Source organism: Dermacentor andersoni, chromosome 6 (genome assembly GCF_023375885.2).
Source record: "Dermacentor andersoni chromosome 6, qqDerAnde1_hic_scaffold, whole genome shotgun sequence".
NCBI lineage: Eukaryota > Metazoa > Arthropoda > Arachnida > Ixodida > Ixodidae > Dermacentor > Dermacentor andersoni.
The window spans coordinates 103,039,208-103,062,839 of record NC_092819.1 but is presented as its reverse complement, the minus strand read 5'-3'; positions in this window follow the sequence as shown (position 1 = coordinate 103,062,839).

The window sequence follows — 23,632 nt, the reverse complement described above, 5'->3', positions numbered from 1 at the left end:
GTCGGTCGGTCGGTCGGTCGGTCGGTCGGTCGGTCGGTCGGTCGGTCGGTCGGTCGGTCGGTCGGTCGGTCGGTCGGTCGGTTCTGCTAGTTTAACATCTCAACAGCATGGAGTATAGTCGCTTAATGTCACAAAGCGCATCTCTGTAAAAATAAATGCGTAGAGGACGAATAAAATCGCGTCGCAACCTGCGCTCTTGCTAGAAATGTGGCTATATACGAGTCATCCAGGGGACACGGTGACGTATTAGCGAAGAGTGAGTATTCGAAAATAAAATACAAAAGGCAGAGTGCCTCACTTGCCTGTTCGTTGCAAGCTTGCCTATTCCTTGTAGACGTCCTGAATTTAAACACCCTAAATACGCGCAAAAATTACCGCGCGGCTGGCCCCTCGAGACATTCGATTTGTTTGTAAGCATTACACTGCATTAACGTAACCTATCTTTCATCTAATACCCTCCACCGAGGTGGTCTGCCAAGTAATAAAAAGACTACACGCGGAATCTTCTGTGGGGTTTATGTAAATGATGCGTAAGCATTTGCTACTAATCACCTGCTGTTTCGTCCTCGTCTGCTGCTGTGTTTGGCGTAATTGCGAGAAACACCGCGAACGAATGGCGAAACGCAGAAGCGCGGTTGCAACAGTTAAATGTAAACCGACCCCAGCATGAGACGACGAAGAAGACGCGAGTAGCTGCAACGCTCGCTGTAGTTATATGACACACCATCACGCACCTTCAGTGGTTCATTGTCAAGATAGCCATCGACTGGAACAATCATCCCACGAACATTGTCCTTCACGTCGACCCTGTTAAGTTCAAAGCCGCCGTTGAGAATCTCTCCGTAAACATCAACTCCGCCCACCGCTCATGTAAAACGCTGTGCACAGGGTCCTTGAGGTATTTTCAATAAATAAGTGCTCAATCGAAGAAAGTCACGCGTGAAAATACATTTAAACCTAAATACGGTAAGACATTAACTAGCAAAAACAGGCCTTCGAATATAATATAAACACAGTCAATAAAGCAGTACATATTAATAAGATGAAAACATGGTTTGATGTAATGAAGACGCAGATGTTCTAGTATGGAAAGCTCAGTCAGAACGTAACTTATGAGCAACTTTTTGCAAATGATGGCAGCAACGTGGCAGGGAAGCTCGTATAGGAGAAAAACGAAGCGGCAATAGGTTATCGTGCAAGCACACGGACGGGCAATCTTGAGGGCATCACCCATGCGTTGAGACATGCGCGGAAGTGCTGTGATATAAATAAATAAAAGTAACTATTCGCTTCAGGCCAGCGTCGTCCTTTAAGGCCAGCGCCTGACCTTTAAGCGCGTCATATGAGCGCTGTCGCGTCTGACCTCTTTTTTTTCATGGAATCGACCAGCGTAACCGAATTTTGAAAGACGCCGTTTTCCTTCGCACAACATACACTTAACCTTGGTCAAAACACAGCTTCAATGTAGATAGTGCCAACCTGCCGCCACGAACCTGTTGAGCCACTTTTGTATCCCCAGCACACGCGTGGACTGGAACCGTCGTCCCGCTTTCATCAACTTCAATTAAGACTGCCGTGCACCATGCCGTTTGTTAACTGTTTCTGCGTATGTCGCATTTCTTTAGACAACTTCACTCTGTGATGCCTTCGGGCCTTGAAGAGTATTCGAAATAAATAAATAAATATGCTAACGGCGAGTTAGGTCGTTCTCTAAGCAATCTACACATAAAGAAAAACGCCCACGCAGCTTACATCAACCAGCTCCGAGTTCCAGCTTCAACTGCAACCCGTGTCCGCGGTGGCGTCGGCTCAATCATCGCCGCTACGCGGTTCGTCCCCGAGACTCGACGTGGCCACGGGAGTACGCGCGAACCTCGCGATCGCCAGTGTTGTCGACACCTGGCAAGAACCCCGCGCGCCTCATATTGGTGTTTCGGACGAGCTCCGGGAGAAACCCGCCGAGACGCCGGCAGCAGCGCAGGCTCGTGCTGCTACCGCAGCGGAGGAGCTCGAGCAGCAGGCGCCCAGCCAACAGTCACCGCAGGTCAAGACGCACGGCGACGTTTCGGCAGCCAAAGCAGTTGTGGTAATGCAGCATGAACACGTTCTCGTAAAACTGATAATGTCTGCACTACTGGCTCTGCCTAAGTCACATTAACTTGTAAAACTGTGTCACTGATCTTATTATCATTACTATTACTATTATTATTATTATTATTATTATTATTATTATTATTATTATTAGTAGTAGTAGTAGTAGTAGTAGTAGTAGTAGTAGTAGTAGTAGTAGTACCACCACCACTCGTAGCACCCATTCTGTAACTCTAACGGACCGCCAGTTATCTGTCCTACACGTTACATATCCTGCTCAGGTCCAATTTGCCCTCATAATATCAACGGTATATTATCGGCCACCCCCGTTGTTCTCTGACCCGCACCGCTCTCTTCCTCTCGCTTAACGTATATATGCCTAACTTGTTTCGTTCCATCGCATGTTGCGTGGTCCTTAACTTGTTCTCAAGCTTTTTTGTTAGCGTACAAGTTTACAAGTTGTTAAGAATGGCGAGCTGCAAGGGAAAATTGCCACCCAATTACGACTGGGGGACAAGGCGCGCATCCCCCACTCTCCGTCGCTGCAGCTAGACTGCGTTCGAAGAAGCGGGCTTTGTGCTGAAAACCGCCTCCATCCACGAGCCCCATCTCCGTTGTGACGAAACGGGTTCGAAGGACGAACTATTGTGCCCGAGGTCCCCAGCGCGAACCTGAGTTCGCTACGCATGAGCAAGCCGCGGCGGGACAACGAGCTACCCAGGATGTCTCCGAGCTTCCCGGAACGACTCCCCTCTGTCGTCGGCTCCAGTCCTTCGCACCTGTGTGTTTGCGTGTGTGTGTGCGTCACCTTGTCGCGGGAGGCGGCTAGTTTTGCGATGACGAAACGAACATTCGCTGCCTTGTATCGCCGAAGGACCGAGCGTTTAAAAACGGCTGTTGGGCGGAGGCTCGACACACTTCTCTCGTGCAGTCAGGTTGGACTGACACACTTTCTCTTGAGCAGTCATGTTGGACTGACACTCTTTTTCTTAAGCAGTCATGTTAGACTGATTTAATTTCTGTAAATAAACCCATTTTCCTCGTTCTCGATGAGAAGCAGTTCTTCCCTTCATCAACGTCCTCAGCGTGTTTAAGTTGGACGACGGCATGGGCCAGCTACCTTCGAATTCATGCCAGACTCCAATCTTGGCAACGGATCTCGATCGATGGGATTGAGCCCCCAATCCTGACAACTGGCTGACAGCGGTGGGATGGACTTTGCGACATGATGCTGTATCTGCGGTGAGTGCGTGATTCTTGCTTTGACTCTCTAGGCTTCATTTTGTGGTTGTTCTGTTTAGAACTGTAGGGAAGCTAGATTGTTGTGTGTTAGCTAGGTTGTGTTTTCCTAGCTAGATTTAGAGAGCAGAATCAAGGCAGTAAAGCAGCAGTCATGGGGTTAAGGACACTGCTGAGAGACGAGTTGTTGATTGTTGGTGAGGAACTGGGCCTAGATGTACGCGAGGAAATGCTAAGATCAGAATTATTGCATATCATTTCCGAACAGGCCAGTGAGGAAGATATTTAAATGGGATTGGAACTTCTCAATAAGAGAGGGAAACGGGAAAGAGAAAGATCAGCACGGGAAAGAGAAAGAGAAAGAGAAGAACGGGAAAGAGAAGAACGGAACAGGGAGAGAGAGGAACGCGATAAAGATCGCGAGTTAACAAAAATGCAACTTGAACTTGAAAGCAAACGTTTGGAGTTGTCTCAAGGAAGTGAAGGCGCTCTGAGACGATCAAGTGAGGCAGAATCGTACCGCATGGACAGGCTATTAAAGCCATTTGAGGTCGGGACCGACATAGGCTTGTTCCTAAGCAATTTTGAAAGGACTTGCGAAAAGATGAACTTCGGCCCGAATACATGGCCACAGCGGTTGCTGTCTATGTTGCCGTGTGAGGCGGCGGAAGTAATCGCCAGACTGAGTGCACAGGATGCATATGATTATGCAAAAGTTAAGGCTAGTCTCCTGAAGAAATACCGCCTTTCAGCCGAAGCTTTTCGGCAAAGGTTGAGGAGCACAGGCAAGAAAGATAGCGAGGGATATCCGGAGTTTGCATATAGCTTAAAGGCCAACCTAGTCGAGTGGCTTAAAAGCGCGGAAGCGTACGACAGCAGAGACATGATCATTGAATGCATGTGTCTAGAACAGTTTTACAAAACCATCCCCCAAGCTGTGAAACTGTGGGTGCAAGACAGAGGTAATGTAAACACTGTGGAAAGGGCGGCTGAATTAGCCGAAGAGCACGCAACCCGTAGAAAGTTGAACGCCGAGGAGGGAAACTGGGACGGTCGAAATGGACCGCGGAAACCATTTCCGTTCAAAAAGGGTGCGCAGACTAGACGATCGGAGCCTGTAGACATGGCGGAAAAGCCCGCAGAAAAGAGCGAGGAGAAACTTAACGGAGAAACCGCACAAAAAGAACAGAAAAGAAAATTCGAATCTTTTAGACCAATGCGCTGTTACAAATGCCACAAACTGGGACATATAGCTGTAAACTGCGAGAAGTCTAGCGTAGTTTTCTGCAAGTTAATGGAAAACCATGCCGAGTGCTAAGAGACAGTGCCGCCACGATGGACATTGTCCATCCGTCTTACGTGACGGTAGATGACTTCACCGGAGAAGTAGCATGGATAAAACAGGTTGTAGAAGAACACAGCGTGTGTCTGCCAGTGGCGTAGCCAGAAATTTTGTTCGGGGGGGGGGGGGGGGGGGGGGGGGGGCTACGCCACTGGCCCCATGTATTTATATATATATATATATATATATATATATATACACATGGGGCCAGTGGCGTAGCCAGAAATTTTGTTCGAGGGGGGGGGGGGGGGGGCACGTTGCAGCTCGTCCTCCTCCTTAAGAGGAAGCTTTAGCTCGGGTGCTCCTATTTAAATACATGTAGAAGGGGAATTCGTTTTTCCCTGCAACCACTTCACCGAATTTGAGGAGGTTTGTTGTATATAAAAGAAAACGTTTAATTCTAGTGACTGCTGGTATCGAATTTTTCATTTAGGTGGTCAATTATTTTTTAAAAATTGGTCAAAATCGAAAATTTTCAGAAAACGACACTATCAAGTTTAAAACTCCGTGACTCAACTATGAAAAATGATATCACAATTCTGTGAATTGCATCTAATAGTACATCTACAGCGGACAAAATAGATATGCTAGACATGAATCTCAAAAAAATTTAGTATTGTGGAAATACGGCTTTTGCACAACCGTTGTACACAACGTAACCAATTCACGTAAGATACAAATTGACATATCAAACTTGTCCGCTTTCACTGTTATAATAGATGCCGTTTACAGAACTACAATATCTGTTCTTCATGCATAGCTATTAGTTTGTAAACGTCGTGCTTCTATATTTTCAAACCTTCGAATCTTTCAAAATATTTTAAACAAAATTCAGGCCCTAAATCGAAGTTCTGTTTCCAACAGACACTAGAATTTAACTTTCTCTCTCAAATGCAACCAATTTCAATAAAAGCGATTAGCAGGATTATCTCAGAAAAGCGTTTCTGCGTTTTACAAGTATTTGAATAGGCCGCGTCGGATTGGGCCCGAGCTAAAGCTTCCTCTTAAACAATTTGTCGAGGGATCAAATACATGAATAATAACTGCATTCTCATTGCCAAAGATGCTGCAAACGAATTCTTTAACGCTACGCACTGTCAAAACGATAAAATATGTATTTTTTCATAAAAGAATAAACTCGTATGTGCCAAAAATTTTGCCCAAGATAACTGATATCAATGCTTCCATATTTTTGTCTATTTATTAAGTAAAGAAAATATCACATGAACTTTAGAACTATATCAGTTCGAAACCAGGAAAGCAGTGCATGCCGCTGATATGAAAAATTAAAAGGCAATGAACTGAACAAGTTGAGGACAAATATGTTAATGAAACTTTGTCATTCAAGAACTGTGCTTACATTCTTGTATTTATGCAATGGCCAGTGAAAAATCTCAATAACGCTGTCGTTTGTTCCGATGTATTACGCAGGAGTAGCTGTCCCCTGTCGTGTATCGTGAGTAATTGCACCGAAGTGATAGTCGCGACAGAGAGCACGTATAAAAAGCAGGAGTTCTGCAAGATATACGAGGGCAAGTCAAATGAATGTGAGCCAACAACGGGGTATGTTATTTAAAAGTAGTCTTCATGAGAATTTAGACATTTGTCCCATTGACTAACTAGTCGCGTGATTCCCGTCTTATAAAACTCCTTGGGTTGCTGCTTAAAAAAGTCTGTATCTGGTTCCCTTGAGCTGTTTTTTCGGTTGCCCCAAAATGTAGAAGTCGCAAGGTGACAGATCTGAGCAGTATGGCGGATATTGCAGCGTTTCCCACTTGAACTTTGCCAGTTTTGTATTAACCACATAAGTGACGTGGGGACAGGCATTGTCGTGGAACAAGATGACCCCATTCGTCAATTTTCCACGTTGTTCGTTTTTGATTGCGACACGCTGCCGTTCTGGCATTTCACAATATCGGAAACAATTGATAGCCTCTCAAGATTTAGCAAATTCTATCAGTAATGGACCCTGACAATCGAAAAAAAAGTCAACAACACCTTTCCAGCGGAAATGATGGCCTTTGCGTTCTCTGGGCGTGGTAAATTCGAACGTTTCCACTGTAAGCTTTGCCATCGTGTTTCAGACTCGTAGTAGTGGCACAAAGATTCGCCCCCATCACAATTTCAAACAAGAAGTCCTCATCCTCATTGTGATACCCGATCAGATGAGTCAAGGCAGCGCGAAACTTCGCCGTCTTCTCGCGATGGATCAAAATCTTGGGGATCCATTGCGCGCCAAACAGCCGATAACCGAGAAGCTCATGAATTATGGCGTGAACCGAACCGTGACTGATGTTCAGACGGTCTGCCAGTTCATCGATGTTTATCCTCCGTTCTTGTTTCATCAGCTCATGAACCTTTGAAATTGTGTGGGGGGTGATTGCACGATGGTTTTGGCCCGGTCTTGGAATGTTTTTGCAACGTCCTTTGAACCGTTTGCTCCAACGCTTCACAGTGGTCAATGAAATACAGTGTTCAACGTACAAGGCAGCCATACGGCGATTAATATCTGTTTTGGAAACACCTTCAGCTGTCAAAAACTTCGCGACACCGAGCTGTTCAATTTTCGAAGTGTCCATTATGTGACGCAACCATATTAAACCCAGTGTATGAGAGCCTTAAAGAACATTTATCTTCACACCTGCGTGTCACTTTTGTAAATGAGACATGCATTTCTCCTACGCGCATGCCTCGCAGATAATGAACCGAACCATTATTGCGCGCTTAGAGTAGGCTCACTTTCATTTGACTCGCCCTCGTACATTAGAAATGCAAAGATACAATGGGATATACAAATGCGAAAATACGGCTTGATAAAGGACAAAAAAGTGTCACTGGAAACAAAGTTCACTGCATGTATACACAAAACCTCGCAACAAGATATTTAAGTAAAAGTATAAGTCTCCAATGAGTCTGTGTATGTAAGAAAAAGTAACTGTGTATAATGCGTCAAACAAGGCAAATAAAGATGTTGCACAATTATAGATTCACAGAATCCTAGATTCCGCCCCCATTCCATCCACTCGCCCCGATGTATTGCGCGCGACGGAAGGCTGCGCGCTTGCTCCCCGCTTTTCTCCTTTGCGCACGCAAGACTGAGCCACCATCGTCGGCTCACCCATTCCACCTCTCCTCCTACGCTTTCACTCGCACATACAGCATGCAGCGCGTGGTCACGATGTTATTACCCTTGGACTTTATACGAAACATGAGGGCGACGGTGACGGTCGGAATGCGGCTGGAGTGTCCATATAATTGTTTTCGCAATAATACAATAAACGTATCCAGCAACTGAAGCGTCCCGTCGCCCATTACTTTCCCCAAAAGAAGTATCGAAATCGAACTTTCACCGTGCGACAATTTGCTGCGCCGTAACAATGTATTTTTTTTTTTTTTTTTGCTGTGGGGCGGAGGCACCGAAATGAAAAAAAAAAAGAAACGCATAGGAAAGTATGTTGGTCAGAATCGAATGCCTACTTCGGGCACCTAATGGGGCTACGGAAGGAATGCCGAAGAAAACATGAGACGCTTGGTCCACTGAGAACCATACGCATACTGCTCAGTATCCTACACCGGCGAAACAAGACTTTCCGGAAAGGTTCCGCTCAAGGAACGCGGTGCAATCCTTCGATTCCCCACAGTGATGGCGGCGAGCGACCATTGTTTTTTTTTTCTCGTCTGCTAGCCAGAAAGCGTCCAAAACTCTGTCAGGTGAAAATCCACTCGGCCAGCGCAAACCGAACGCGCACCGTACTGCACCGCGCGGTGGTCGGGGCCATACGAGAAAAACGTATGCGCTCTGGCTGGCTCTGGCAGCCCGCGGGTAGGGTAGCGAGAACAAAAAAAAATTGAAGCGGCTCAATGTGACCTCGCGAATAAAAGTCAAAGTAGAAAAAATAAATAAGAACGTAGTTACTTCGGCTGACTTTAGTGTCTTGACATGGATGTTCTGGCGTAGGTTAAAAAAAATGTTGATATTTTTTTATGTGACATGACGGCACAAATGAACCACCCCAACGCTTCGTCTCATTGGACCTCACTGCGTGCTTTGTCAACTCGTCTGCCATTGCTTTGATTTGGCTTGTCTCATGGTATGTTGCGATGTAAGACTTTAGAAAAGTCAATGAACCTTTGGCGTCAAATGTTTATAACAACATTAAACCCACAAAGTTCCGCAATTGAAAATCTAAAGCACAACTTTGGAAATGTCAATGCACCTTTCACATCAAGAGCTTATGAGATTTATACCCATAAAGTTTCGCAATTGATATCCATGCGCTCCATAGATTCCGTGGCCTCAGTGAGATTCCGCGGCGAGCCCGCTCACCATCAAAGCACCCTTGAAACTTTGTGCTCGGATGGGACTGCTTGGCGTTATGTGACTCCCGGTGTATGGGCGTGGCCACGAAATCCAGCCCGAGTTCGCAATCTTCGCGGTTAGATGTCTTTTCGAGCGCCAAAAGGCATGCTAGACAAAATCCAGAGTGATTTCCGGCGCCGGGGGTCGCTTTGGTTGGCGGTCCATGGACAGCCCGAAAAAATTTCGGGGGGGGGGGGGGGGCTGAAGCCCCATAAGCCCCCCCCCCCTGGCTACGCCCCTGGTGTCTGCCCATGGCCAAAGTCAAAATCAATGGACCATTCGGGGAGCTAGAGACTGAGGCTGCAGTTTCCGAATTTTTGTCACTGCAGTATCCTTACATCTTTTCGAATCGTTCGAATCAGTTACTGTGTGACAAAGGGCTCAAACTGGGAGAGGGCATAGTACAAGCGTTGATCCGAGGCCAAGCTCGTAAGATCGCGGCGCTTTCGGCTGAAAATGCACAGGCTCCTCCAGCGGAAGCAGAAAAGGGGATAACTTCAATACCCGAATCCGAGCTAGGCCCGAGGGACAAAAGAACAGTTGATGAGAGCCTGCCAGCTGACCAGCTCAATGAGAGCGTAGCACTTGAGTGTCAAAGTTCTAGCCTGCAGGAAGAGCAAGCTGACGCACTCACAAGCGAGACAGGGCCGTTATTATCACCGGCCTCAAAGAACTTTGATCAGCTCTTACGTGTGGATAAAGAGTCACTGGCAGCTGAGCAAAAGAATGATGAGAGCTTAGCTAAATTACATGACACAGCTAAAGAAGGCATTGCTAGGCGCAATGTGACGATACATGAGAGAGGAGGTTTGTTGTATCGGCACTACAAAGATCGAAAGGGTAGGATTTTAGATCAGTTAGTCGTACCTACTAAGTATAGGGAGGACCTTTTGAGACTCTGTCATGGAAATGGGTGGTCCGGCCACCTAGGCATAAACAGATCAAAGGAAAGATTGCTTATGGAATACTACTGGCCTGGCTGTTTCAAAGACGTAGAAAACGTTGTAAGATCATGCGACGCCTGCCAGCGTTCTGGTAAACCAGGAGAGACATGGAAAGCTCCACTGAAGGTAGTGCCCTTAATAACAGAGCCTTTCAGACGACTTGTAATAGACACGGTAGGGCCTCTTCCAAAAACAAAATCGGGCTACAGGTACTTGTTTACCATGCTGTGTCCGGCTACCAAGTTTCCAGAAGCAATCCCTTTGAAAGAGCTCAGTTCCACCGAAGTAGTAGACGCGCTTTTAACAGTGTTTGCACGAGTTGGGTTTCCAGCCGAAATTCAGGCAGATCAAGGGTCAGTATTCACGAGCGCACTGACCTCCACATTCTTGCAAAAGTGCGGGGTAAAGTTAATGCACAGTTCTGTCTATCACCCTCAGTCAAACAGTGTAGAGAGGTGGCATTCGGTGCTTAAGCGAGTTTTGCGTGCGCTCTGTTACGAGCATAAGGAGGACTGGGAGAACTGTCTGCCGGCAACTTTGTTTGCTTTGCGAACGGTTCCACATGAAGCGACAGGTTTCTCACCAGCAGAACTAGTGTATGGGAGGACACTCCGTTCTCCACTGAGAATGTTAAGAGAGATGTGGGAGGAAAGAGGTGAGAGTCCAACAATGGTTGAATACGTGCTAAATTTACTGGAACGGCTAAGCGCAACCCAAGAACTAGTCGGAAAGAACATGGGAGTAGCTTAAAAGAACGCCAAATTCTATTACGACAAGAATGCGAGGCTTCGTACGTTTAACGCCGGAGACCAGGTAATGATCCTCAAACCTTCAAGAAAGAACAAGCTTGAAGTTCACTGGGACGGGCCCGTTAAAGCGCTGCACAAACTCTCAGACACTAACTATGCTTTGAGAATGCCCGGTCGCAGGAAGGAAGTGAGGATATATCACTGTAATTTGATGAAGCCGTATGTAGAGCGGAGCGGAGTCAACTATACCATCAAAGAGCCGGATGGCATTAGTACCAAGTTTAAGGAGTATAGGGCGACCTCCAACTCTGAAATCGGTCTAGAAGAAGTAGTCGAGCACTCGGTAAGCTCGCACGCTCTAAGACCCGAGCAGCTAGATGAGCTAAAAGAGGTGTTAGGGGAATATCTCGACAGATTCAGCGATCGGCCGGATAGAACCGAACTGATAACGCATGACATTGAGCTGACATCAACCGAACCAGTAAGATCAAAGCCTTACAGGGTGTCTCCAAGACAGAGAGAGATTATGGAGGCAGAGATACAGCGCATGCTAGAGTTGGGAGTTATTGAGCCCGCTGAGAGTGACTACACGTCACCGCTAATACTGGTAGAAACCCCTAACAAGGACCCTCGTCCGTGTGTTTACTACAGGAAGTTAAATGCCATCCCTAGGGATCAGCTGTACCCGATACCCAACATTGAGGAACGAATTGAAGGAGTTAGCGCTGCTAAATACATTTCCACTATAGATCTCGTGCGGGGGTACTGGCAAGTTCCCCTTTCAGAAAGTGCCAGCCGCTATGCCGCATTCATCTCGCCTGTAGGCACTTTTCGCCCTCTCGCACTCAGCGTCGGGCTGAAGAACGCGCCGTTTAGCTTCTCTAAGTTAATGGATATTGTCCTAAAAGACTTGCAGGAGTTCGCCTTGCCCTATCTTGATGATGTGGCAATTTTTTCGGACAGCTGGGAACACGTATCGCACCTCAAACAGGTGTTCTCACGGTTGAGGGAAGCCGGCTTGACGATGAAAGCGGAAAAGTGTAGGTTTGGTTGTTCGCAGGTTACTTATCTGGGCCATGTTGTCGGTCAGGGCATGAGACGGCCGGCAGAGCTGAAAATAGCTACGATTGGAGGATTTTCTCAGCCGCGCACAAAAACGGACCTTCGTTCATTTTTGGGACTTGTGGGGTACTATCAACGGTACATTCCGAATTACTCGCAAATGGCAAGTCCATTAACAGACGCCCTCCGAAAAGGGAGCACCGAGTAACGTACACTGGGATAAGGACAAGGAGAACGCTTTCCAAAGTTTGAAAACGCTATTGGTTTCTCGCCCTGTGCTTCGCGCGCCAGACTACACAAAGGAATTCATAGTTCAATGCGACGCAAGCGACAGAGGTATGGGCGTGGTACTTAGTCAGGTAGGCGACGATAACGAGGAGCATCCTATCCTCTATGCCAGCCGTAAACTAAATGTAAGAGAGGAAGCCTACAGCGCTTCAGAGAAGGAATGTGCTTGTTTAGTTTGGGCCGCACAGAAGTTGTCGTGTTACTTGTACGGAGCGAAGTTCATCTTCGAGACCGACCACTGTCCTCTGACGTGGCTCAATCAAATGTCACACAAAAATGGCCGCTTGCTCCGATGGAGCCTCACTCTCCAAGAGTACAACTTCTCCGTTAGATATAAGAAGGGAGAGTTGCATAGCAATGCGGATGGTTTGAGCAGGCTAATTTGAATTCTGCGTTTGAGGGTCCCGCCTAAATTTTAGGGTTACTAGTGCTAATTTTATTAAGCGAAGAAGATCCCCTCTCATTTAGCAGGATTCCCTCCATGATTGCTGAATTCGTCAGCAGGAATTTGCTTCAGAAATTGGCATAGCGAAATGCAGCATTTTTTGTTTCTGCACTTCTGTTGTTTTTTTTTTTTTTTTTTTTTGAAGCCTAGCGAGTCTAAAGTGAGAGCCAATGCACGTCATCTCGGCGCAGAGCCGTGTTGTGGGGTTCATTTTGGAGTTGCCTGTCCTTGTTGGATGTTTTGGGGCGGTGACATCAATACACAAGTGGTCGCTGCGAGCCAAGACATCAATCCCCCCCTGACCACCTGCCGTTCTCTTCCTGCCTAGCGGTTGTCAGCGCTAGACAGTCGAGATTTTTCGGGCCATGGAGGCGCTGTTAAGAATGGCGAGCTGCAAGGGAAAATTGCCACCCAATTACGACTGGGGGACAAGGCGCGCATCCCCCACTCTCCGTCGCTGCAGCTAGACTGCGTTCGAAGAAGCGGGCTTTGTGCTGAAAACCGCCTCCATCCACGAGCCCCATCTCCGTTGTGACGAAACGGGTTCGAAGGACGAACTATTGTGCCCGAGGTCCCCAGCGCGAACCTGAGTTCGCTACGCATGAGCAAGCCGCGGCGGGACAACGAGCTACCCAGGATGTCTCCGAGCTTCCCGGAACGACTCCCCTCTGTCGTCGGCTCCAGTCCTTCGCACCTGTGTGTTTGCGTGTGTGTGTGCGTCACCTTGTCGCGGGAGGCGGCTAGTTTTGCGATGACGAAACGAACATTCGCTGCCTTGTATCGCCGAAGGACCGAGCGTTTAAAAACGGCTGTTGGGCGGAGGCTCGACACACTTCTCTCGTGCAGTCAGGTTGGACTGACACACTTTCTCTTGAGCAGTCATGTTGGACTGACACTCTTTTTCTTAAGCAGTCATGTTAGACTGATTTAATTTCTGTAAATAAACCCATTTTCCTCGTTCTCGATGAGAAGCAGTTCTTCCCTTCATCAACGTCCTCAGCGTGTTTAAGTTGGACGACGGCATGGGCCAGCTACCTTCGAATTCATGCCGGACTCCAATCTTGGCAACGGATCTCGAGCGATGGGATTGAGCCCCCAATCCTGACAAAGTACATGTGTTATTATGTGGAATACGTTAGCTTTAGGCATGTTAGTATAGAGCATCTTAGTTAAGGGCAGCTTATGTCTACTAGAACAACAATATTCTGTCAACGTCACCTGGTTCCATAGCAATGTAGATAAATGCGGTCAAAATGCACAGATAATGAACAACACACCTGAACAAGAAAGTACAGCACTCTTTCACACAAGAAAGAGCATCAAGGCATTAGAGAGAAAGAGATTCCAGAAAGAATTCCTGCTGATTAAGCTCTCCACTTATACGTTAGTGGTTTCCTTATAAACACTTGGGGAGGTATTCTGCAGAGAGAGGCATGGACAGGCACTGCATAACCATGGTATTCCTACGTCATCAAAAGAAATACCATTGCATAAGTGCGGTTCATGTTCTTCGACGATGAGCTGCTGATCTTATCGTATGTGCTTGTTCTCTAAAGGGCAATGGGCCACTCTTTGGTATACATATAGAAATTTCAGGTTAATTGTCTTGTGCTTTTAACAAAAAGGGAAAAAGGGGGTGGTGAATAAGCTATATGGAAAACGATTTATGTTGGATACATCATCGCGGAAGACACCGTATGACAGACGCCGTATGACAGACACCGTATGACAGACACCGTAGACACCGACTTGACCTACTCTAGCTTATTGCAGTATTATGTGATCGTGCGTTATGGCAACAGGATAACGCAGCATCCCTAGAGCATTGGCTTATTCCTTACAGCTAGTTTGCTTTTTAATTGAAAATGTAGAAGAGCGACGCGAAAGCACCATTGTGGCATGCTAATGTGTTCTCGCGCTCAACACTGACGTGCTGCCAACCCGTGCTTACAGGGCAGCCGAAGCAACCACGGACACGCCACCAAAGCCAAGGCCTCATTTGCTGTCCCAACCAGGAAGCGCACTGCTGCGGACCTGTACCATTCCTTGGAGAATCTCGGAAAATTTGTGAGTTGCGTCATGCACTGCGTAACATCCTACGCGGCATCGAAGCTTCCATTTGGAGCAGGGTCAGACGTTGATGCATGTAGGCAGACAATCGGCGAACTTCACTTGCCATGCAGGACAGGCACTGGTTGATCTAATCGCATTTGCAATAACTTTTCTTGCAGGCAGAGACGACTCCGGAGCCAGGGACGCCAAGACCGACAAATTTCCCGACAAGGAAGCTAATCGCAATTACCGTGGCATGTGTGGGCGTTGGCGTGCTCTTCATGTTTGCCGTCTTCGTAGCCATCGCGAAGAAGCACATTGCGGTGGCCTCCAACCTATGCCGAACCAAAGACTGCGACCAGCACGCGATGCTGCTCACCAACCGCCTCGACACGAAACTCGACCCTTGCGAGGATTTCGCTGCCTTCGTGTGTTCTGCGTGGCGGGCGTCGCGGACGCACAGGGAACAAGCAAGATCGGTCATAGATGACCTGCGCTTCACCTGGTACGACCGCTTCGACAACACCTTGAGAAGGGGCGCGCTAAGCCTTACCGCGGCAAGGAAACCGCGCGCAATGTACACCATGTGCCGGCACTACTTCCCTGCAAATCTTTCGCAGATGGCCTTAATATTCATCCACATCAAACAGTACAATATGCAATGGCCGGAGCCACCCACGAAGCCACAGGATCCGTTGAGTATGCTCGTCTTGCTGAGCTACAAGTGGGAGCTGCACTTCTGGATCACGGTCAACATGCTGGAGTCCTCCCTCAGCGGCAAGCGACGCATCCTAGTCAGACCGGGTCTGTACCTCTCGATTCTGCTTAACCAACACGAGACGGTCGCACAGTGCTATGTCCAGTACTGGAAGCAGTACCTGGTATTCTTGTATCCGAATGTCAGCACTCGCCCAAATGTAAACGAGGAGCTTGTTAACGAGGTACTCAGGATTGAAGAAGACGTGCTCAACAGCTTGCAAGCCATGGCCGCGTCCCCTCGCAAGAGCCCCGCGCTGTTTTCCTTTGGCAAAGTACGCGCCTACGTTCCGAACGCTTCCGTCACCCTGTGGCGCGAGGCATTCCAGAGAGGCATGTCGCTGCAGCCGTCGCTAACCGACGACGACGAGATTGCCGTTAGCGACGTATCGTACATCAGGACGGTCTCTGAGCTACTGGCCAAGTACAGTGAAGTGCAGCTCAACATGCACATAACGTGGCTGGCTCTGCAGTATTACGCCCCCGTAGCCGATTACTCCGTTCTCGTGGGCTATTACGGCAGCAGAGAGAAGGCGAAAGAGTACCTGCCTGTTTATTGCGCGCACAAGACAGAGGCCGCTTACAAAGTGCTCGTACAGGCCCTCGGCTTCCACGCCCGGTTCACGGACCAAGACCGAACGGCGATCGACGCCGGCTTTCAGAGCCTCATGTCGACAGCGGTGGGAAAGATCAACAGCGCCCGCTGGATGGGCGACGAGCAAAGGGCGAGGGCTGTCGACAAGGTCGCCTCCATACGGATGGCCCTCTGGCCGCCGCAGTCTTTGCTGGGCAACGACATGCTTGAGCGACATTACGCCAACTTTCCCGAGAAAGCGCCGTCATTTGCCCAATACTGGATCCAGGCGCTGCAAGCTGCAGCCCGAATGAACCGGACGCCGGAGTTCAGCGAGGCGCTTCTGCTACTCGGGAGCCACTTCTCGACGTATGCTGACTACGACTACATATCTAACGTAGTGCAAGTGGCGATGGGCGCCGTTGCAAAGCCAGCGTACTACAGCCATGGTACCAAGGGCATGTTGTATGGCGGCCTGCTCTTCCTTGTGGCTTTGCAGCTAGTCAGGGCCATCGACGACGAAGGGATCAGGTGGGCGCCCAACGGTATCGCGCTCGGCGACTCCACCTTCTCGGCTCCTGCGTTAGAGGCGTACAGAGCCAGGTCGCAATGCCAGCACGGCGCCGATGACAGCGGGAGCGCGTTTCCCGATGTGCCCGCACTGGAGATCGCCTACTCCGCGCTGGAGGAATCGCGCTTTCGAAACGAGAGCGAACCCACAGCCCTGAGCGAGGATCTGCCGGAACTGAAGGTTTTCTTCATGACGCTATGCTACATGGCATGCGCTAGCCCCGGTGGTAGAAGCAGCATCGCTGCAGATTGCAACAAGGTCGTTCGCAATTCCTGGGCTTTCGCCGATGAGTTCAGATGTCCAAAGGGCAGCAAAATGAACCCGGAGAAAAAATGTTCGTTCTTCGCGTGACCTCTCGCCTACTACTGCGCTAGTTTATGTACAGTTAGTGCCATATCGCATGTTTAAATGGCCGCCGTGGTTTTGCGCTCTGTCATGGACGTTATATGCGCTACTTTCTTTTCTGTATATTCTGCTTCGGTTCTGTATATTTTGTAAGCTTTCCTGCGTGTAAATTTTGCTGCCCATATCTCCTGTGAGGCAATATTTGGCTGAATGTCGTGTATATTGATGAAACTTTTGCATTCAGTCTGCAGCGTTTACAAGAACTTCAGTGATGTGGTTTTGTATATTAATTTGTGACATCAGCCGAGCACGTGCAGTTCGTGAGTGGTCGAAGAACCATTCCTTTATACGGTCACGTGTTTCGCTTGTATTGACTCATCTGAGAAAACGTTCGCATTATTATATTCTTTTTATTCGTATACTTATGGGAACGTTGCCATAAGTCCGGTTAACCGTGGTTTGACGCTGTGGAGTCGTAACATCCTGTATCTCTGCTCATATTGACACCGCTCCACGAAGTAAATGTGTTGTTTTGTGTTCTATTGACTGTGTTGCTTTGTAGTTGTATATAAGGTAATTAATATAGGTGCTTCGATTGTTTTTGCCGGTGTCCCGCTTCAAAAAGCGATGGCTGTTCAAGCTGTTCTAACAATGCGCTGCGTGTCATCGATTAGATTATAAACTTCACGGAAAAACGCAACTATATGTCATACCTTTACATGTTCACTCGCTCCTTGCAAGGGATGTTTAAGCTCGAGGTTGGGCGTGTGTTTAACTCTCGCTACATAGTCATGCCACAAGGCAGGATACATGCTGTGAAACTGTCTTCTCGTAAATGCGTCCTCGATTGGCCATCGCCGCCTCGACTGCCTCGTTTTCACACCAGCCCGAACACTGATCATTGAGCAAAGGTCCTTGCGTGAGAAGCTTTGGGAATACTTCTTACGTTATCCTTTTCTTTAGTCAAAGCATGAAGAACCAATTGGCCCATTTTAAAAGATTTCTATTTAGAACGTTTTTCTGATGCCAATTCGCGCTGCTGCAGCAATTGATAGATCCCAGTGTAGAGCTCGATAAAAAGCAATGAAATCGCCACCCAAGCACTCCGTACAGATGGTTAACCAGCGAAGCTGAAACGTGTGGTCTCTGTTTATGACTGAGTTAATCCCGACGGTACATTAAACGACGGGTTGGTAGGCTGCCGAATCCACGGTACACATCTGCGGCGTGCGCTTGGCTGCACGAGCCTGTTGTGCCTGGGCTGCAGCGTCCGCACGGCGCGGACGAGCTTGTTCCCAGTTCGGCTCACGGCATCGCTAATCGAAAGCTGCCTGTTCCTCGGGATTGCGTATGCTGCGTGGCCCACCCGTTTCAGAGCCGAAGAGAAACTGCTGCGCACGCGCTCGGCTGCGACGGAGAGCAACGACAACAGTACAGGCGCAGGCAATCGTGCGCCTCTCCATTCTTTTTTTCGCACATGAGCATGGGGTCACGCCAGAGGCGTTTTCGGCGTACAGGCGACAGACGAACTGACGGACGGAAGGACGCATCGGCTAGCTATGTACAGCTTCGTTGTAGAAGGGCTGTAGCATAGGCTATAAGTACTTGTAGAATGCTCCGTTGAAACGCGCTATACTGGGCAACAAGAGCGCACGCCAAAAGAAACAAACACGTGAATAAGCGTCAAGCTGACGCTTAACCCAGTTCGCACAATACCGATTTGAGTTACTGAGACTGCTTGCTGATTAATGACGTACTCAATTACTGTTTGGTTAAAATAAACTGTGGTCAGTTATCGCTTGTCCACGTATTGCGTGTACTTTCGGCGCGTTCTTGTTCCTCAATAGCGGTTTTTCAATACTACGGCGAAATGCAAGGAAATTCAAATATGCATAGAGGTGCAAATCGTGAATTATCAGGTTGAAGAAAGGAATGGTGCGCACCACTCTGCTGGCAGTGCAAGTTTCTCAAAAGGCTGTTGTCGAATCGTGCAATGCTAAGCATGTGCAATGAACAACGACTACGTTCCTCTACTACCACTTTTGAGACAGACCATTTTGGCATGGCCACTTCACCAGCCATCGCCGCAGAGGCCGACAAAGGCGATGGTACCATTCCTAAAGGTGTCAATCTTGCACACGGCACGGTATGTGGCTACAGCTGCAAATGGCAATCCAAATTATTTTAACAGAATTTTTGTGGGCAAAGCGAACGCGTTCGCGAGCTTTTCTTTTTTTTTTTTTTTTGTCCACTTTTCACGCGCGAGTCACTACTCTGCAACCACGCTAGATCAACAGTCTCGACCCACACTTTAGTTAACCCAGCACAAGCACCGTAGTTTGGTACACTGTTGCAAGTAACAGTGGGATTTTTAAAATTATCTACGCACATCTTTGCATCGGTGGAGATGGAAGCTTTTGTAAGATTTTGCTGCGGACATGTCCCGCAGCGACAGACACCATTAAACGCAGCACCAACCCTACAATTAATATCACCGCGCCCGAGCAGTCGGAGGCTGTGCTGCTCAGCGCATGCCCGCAAAACCAACTCTGGGCAGTCCGGCTGGCCGACGACGGCGCCAAGACTCAAGGTCTGGCCGCCACCTGAGGAAGCGGAGCTCCGGTGGGGCGTATCTCCCGAGCCCGCTCCCCTTTACCGAAGCAAGGACATTTAATAAAGCTAACTCTCTCTCTCTCTCTCTGAAAGTATATTGCGTGATCTCGGATTACTTCCTCGATTACATTTTTGAGGTTACAGCACTGCCAATAAGAACACTGCCTTTACAATTACCAATTATATAAGCTGCCTTTACAATTACAAAGACGATTAAAAAATTGCATTTCAGGAATACAAAAGAAGTGTCAGTCGCACCTTGTACAGTGGCCCGTTGAAACGAAAAAAAAAGAAGAAAATAAGAATAAAATACATGGGGCGACACCGCCTTCTAGTTCTTCCACCAACTTCCGTTGACATCATCGATTTTGACGGCTTCAGCTGTGCACCGGCTAAATGTATGGCAAAAAAAGGAGGATTACGTTGCACTTCAAGATAAGCAAACAATCAACTTACAAGTGTCAGGAACTCCCTCTTCAGAAGAGCGGCCCAAGTAGACAAAAACATTTTGAAATCGTTAACGCCGCACTGACGTAATGGCGAAGCAGAAAGCTTCGTTAAAAAGAAAAACAGCAGGGCTTATCACAAGTTTCGCTAACCGTGTAACTACTTGTGTTATTTGATAATTTAAGCTAAGGATCGTAGCAGAAAAAGAGAGATTAACATAGATACCGTGCGGCACCGGTAATTTGAATTCACGTCCAAAATTCACCGACCATTACGATACTCCTTAACGCGACAATTGAGCTCAGCTCTATTATTGTTTTCATTTCGTGTGTCTTATGTTTATATAAGTACAAGATTTACATCGAAAAGAGAACGCTATGAGTGGCGTAGCTGGCGCGGACAGCATGTTTCGTGCGGCAGATTGCAAACGGTGCTGATCGGGAGATCGCGAAAGGCAGCGCGCGGGTGACGCGTGGGCAGCCACCGCAGATAGACCCCCGCTCATGCAGCGCTTTGTTTCGATACAGACGACGCGTGCTACTCTGGCTCTATATTGTAGTCAGCAACGCCGTACTGCCCGTCTCGCGCGGCACTGCGCTTTTCTTTTCACGCTTTCGTTCCAGACGAGAGCGACCCTTCGTCGCGGTGAAATCGGGTGACCAATGTCAGCGGCGACAACAGCCAAGGGAGCGTCACATCGAGCCTTGCTCGTAGCCGCTCACCATTGTCACTTGCTGCAGTGATACCCGCCACACATGCTGGTGCGGCGGACGAGTGTAGCCCTTGCCACCTTACGCCATCCTGCCCCCCTCGGAAGCACAGATGAGGTCGCCTACGCGGCTGCGGATGCCGTGGCTGCCGGCGACTCAGCGCATACGCAGGCCGTTTCCCCTCCGTTGCTCTCCCGCTTTCCGCCTCACACTTTCACTGTAGCATCCTTCTCCCCTTTCTTCCTTGCGTTGTTTTCGCTCTCGCGGAAGCGAGAGGTTACTTTCTTCGCTCCTCGGTGATCTCTGCGTTTACTCTCATCCTTCGCTCTGCTCTTTCGCGTGGTCACGCCGCCGACGCCGGAGCACGCCGACGCTCAATGCAGGATCGGGCGCTTAAGAGCTGCGCTCTAAAATTGCTTGAAATACTGTTACCTCGTTCAGAAGCGTGCTGCGTAACTAAGCCCGGTACCCCATCAAATGTAAGCCTTGGCTTTGTTAATATTAATACGATATTATCCGCGACATGTCCAAGAGACGAGCCGCCGCGAGAACGACGAAGTGGGTCTGTGCCCTTGGCGCGAGCGAGTGTCGGCCTGGCTCTCTGGCTCCGCTGTAAATAGCCTGTAAATAGCTTCTTTCGTCTGTGTCTTTCCACACGTAACATTCTGGTGGAGGTTAGCGGTCCCCGTCCTCGCGACGGAACTCCGAAGTGATCGGTACATCGAGCTTGTCACCATGCCTTTCCGGTGACGAGCCCGCCTCTGCAACGGCTTCGGCTGGTCCGACAGCTCCAGTCGTCACGGTTGCCCAACATCGCGACCATGGTGAGTTCTCTGGACTGGAGGGACAGGATGTTGACGAATGGATCAAGCTTTATGAACATGCCAGCGCTAATAACAGGTGGGACCCAACCATTATGCTCGCCAATGTCATCTTTTATCTCGGCGGCACCCCACGCGTGTGACGGCGGCACCAAACGCATGACGACAGGATAACCAGTTGGGACAGTTTCAAAGAAAAGCTACGGAAACTGTTCGGCGACCCCATTGGGCACAAGGTTGCCGCGAGAAAGGCTCTTGCGTCTCGTGTTCAGACACCTACAGAGCCATACGTTTCATATATACTCGACGTCTTGGCTCTATGCCGCAAAGCTGACGAAGCTATGTCGGAATCAGATAAAGTGGCGCTTTATCTGATTATCTGAGAAAGTGGTGCTGACAAAACACCTCAGCACACCTTCACCTAGATCACCTATTGATGACCAGTACGAGCGACTTCGCGCGATACGGCGTCGAGCAGAACGGAAATACAGAAGGACCAAATCACCATTAGACGTCACTGCATCACCCCGGGCTCAGCGTCATGTCCTGCGCCACCTTGACAAGCTTGACAAACAACGCTGGAGATCATTCTGTGGCTCTCTGGATCCGAGAAAACCTCTTTCTACAGTTTGGAAAATTGTACGAAGCCTTCGCTCGCCTCCACAACAGCTTCACCCGTTCAGCGCTGTGGCCATACGGCAAGGCCGGCGTGAAGTTGACGTCGCCGACGACTTCTGCAAATTACTTGTGAGCTCTTCAAACGATTTACCAACGCATTCACGACTGACTTTCCCACCATCTAGTGATCACCGTCTAGACGCGCCTTATACTATGCACGAGCTCGACGCTGCGATATCTACTTCCCGCCGGTCAACTTGTCCTGGGCCAGACGGAATTACATACTCCGCTATTTGTCATCTTGGTGTAGAAGCTCGAGAAATTCTCCTGACGCTCTACAACTCTACGTGGGACACAGCAACTGTGCCTAATCACTGGAAGTGCAGTCGTCTTGTGGCTTTGCTAAAACCTGGGAAATGCCCACATGATCTCTCACATTATCGGCCAATAGCCTTGGCAAGCTGTGTCGGTAAAGTGATGGAGCGGATGGTACTGAGCAGACTGGAATGGCTACTAGCGAAAAGTGGTGGACTTCCTGATTTCATCAATGGATTCAGAAGAGGCCGATCATCCATTGACGGCGTGATCGACCTAGTATCTTCTGTTCAACAGGAAAAGAGACGCCTTCGTCTGGTATGCGCAATATTTCTGGATATCAAAAGTGCCTATGACAACGCCTTCCACCATTCGATTCTTCAGGCGCTTGAGGATATTGGTGTTGGTGGCCGGATGTATGCCTGGCTGCAGAGTTACCTCAGTGGCCGCACCATTTTCATGTCCACTTCGGATGGAGAGACTGATAGACATGACGTTCGCAGGGGTGTTCCGCAGGGTGGTGTCCTTAGCCCAATATAGTTCAATATCATACTGGTGGGCCTTGCAGACGAGCTACCTGAAACAGCGCGTATCAGTACGTACGCGGATGATATCTGTATCTGGTCATCTGGGGTCACACGTCCACAAGTGCGTGCAAGGCTCCAACGTGCGGCTACCATAACGGCGAAGTACTTGCGCCATAGAGGCCTGCAACTCTCAGCAACTAAGTGTGCAGTCATGGCATTCACGCGCAAATCAATGTCACATTATCCAATCATTGTTGACGGAACGGCGCTCCCTTTAGTCACCCACCAGAGATTTCTTGGCGTGATAATAGACCGCAGTCTTTCTTGGACCAAACATGTTACTGCGCTTAGGGCTAAACTGACCAACTTCATACACGTTCTTCGTGTAATATCAGGACTGAGATGGGGCCCCTCTGAGCGAAGTTTGCTCCAAGTGTACCAGGCACTTCTTGTGGGCTACATACGCTACAGCATGCCTTTGTTATCTAACATGGGGTCATCTTGTATACGCACGCTGGAGAGCCTTCAGGCACAAGCACTACGGATATGTCTTGGCTTGCCACGCTGCACGTCAACTAAGAGCACAATAGCGGAAGCACGGGCTTGTCCAATCAACATATACAGGTCTTGCGAACCTGTGCGAACCTATCTTCGCCTGCTAACCAGACACTCACACCATCCACTGTCAACACTTCCAAGCACCAACTTTGACTGTGTTTTTTCTAAAGCTATTGCATGTACCTGCAAGCATTATACCTGCAAG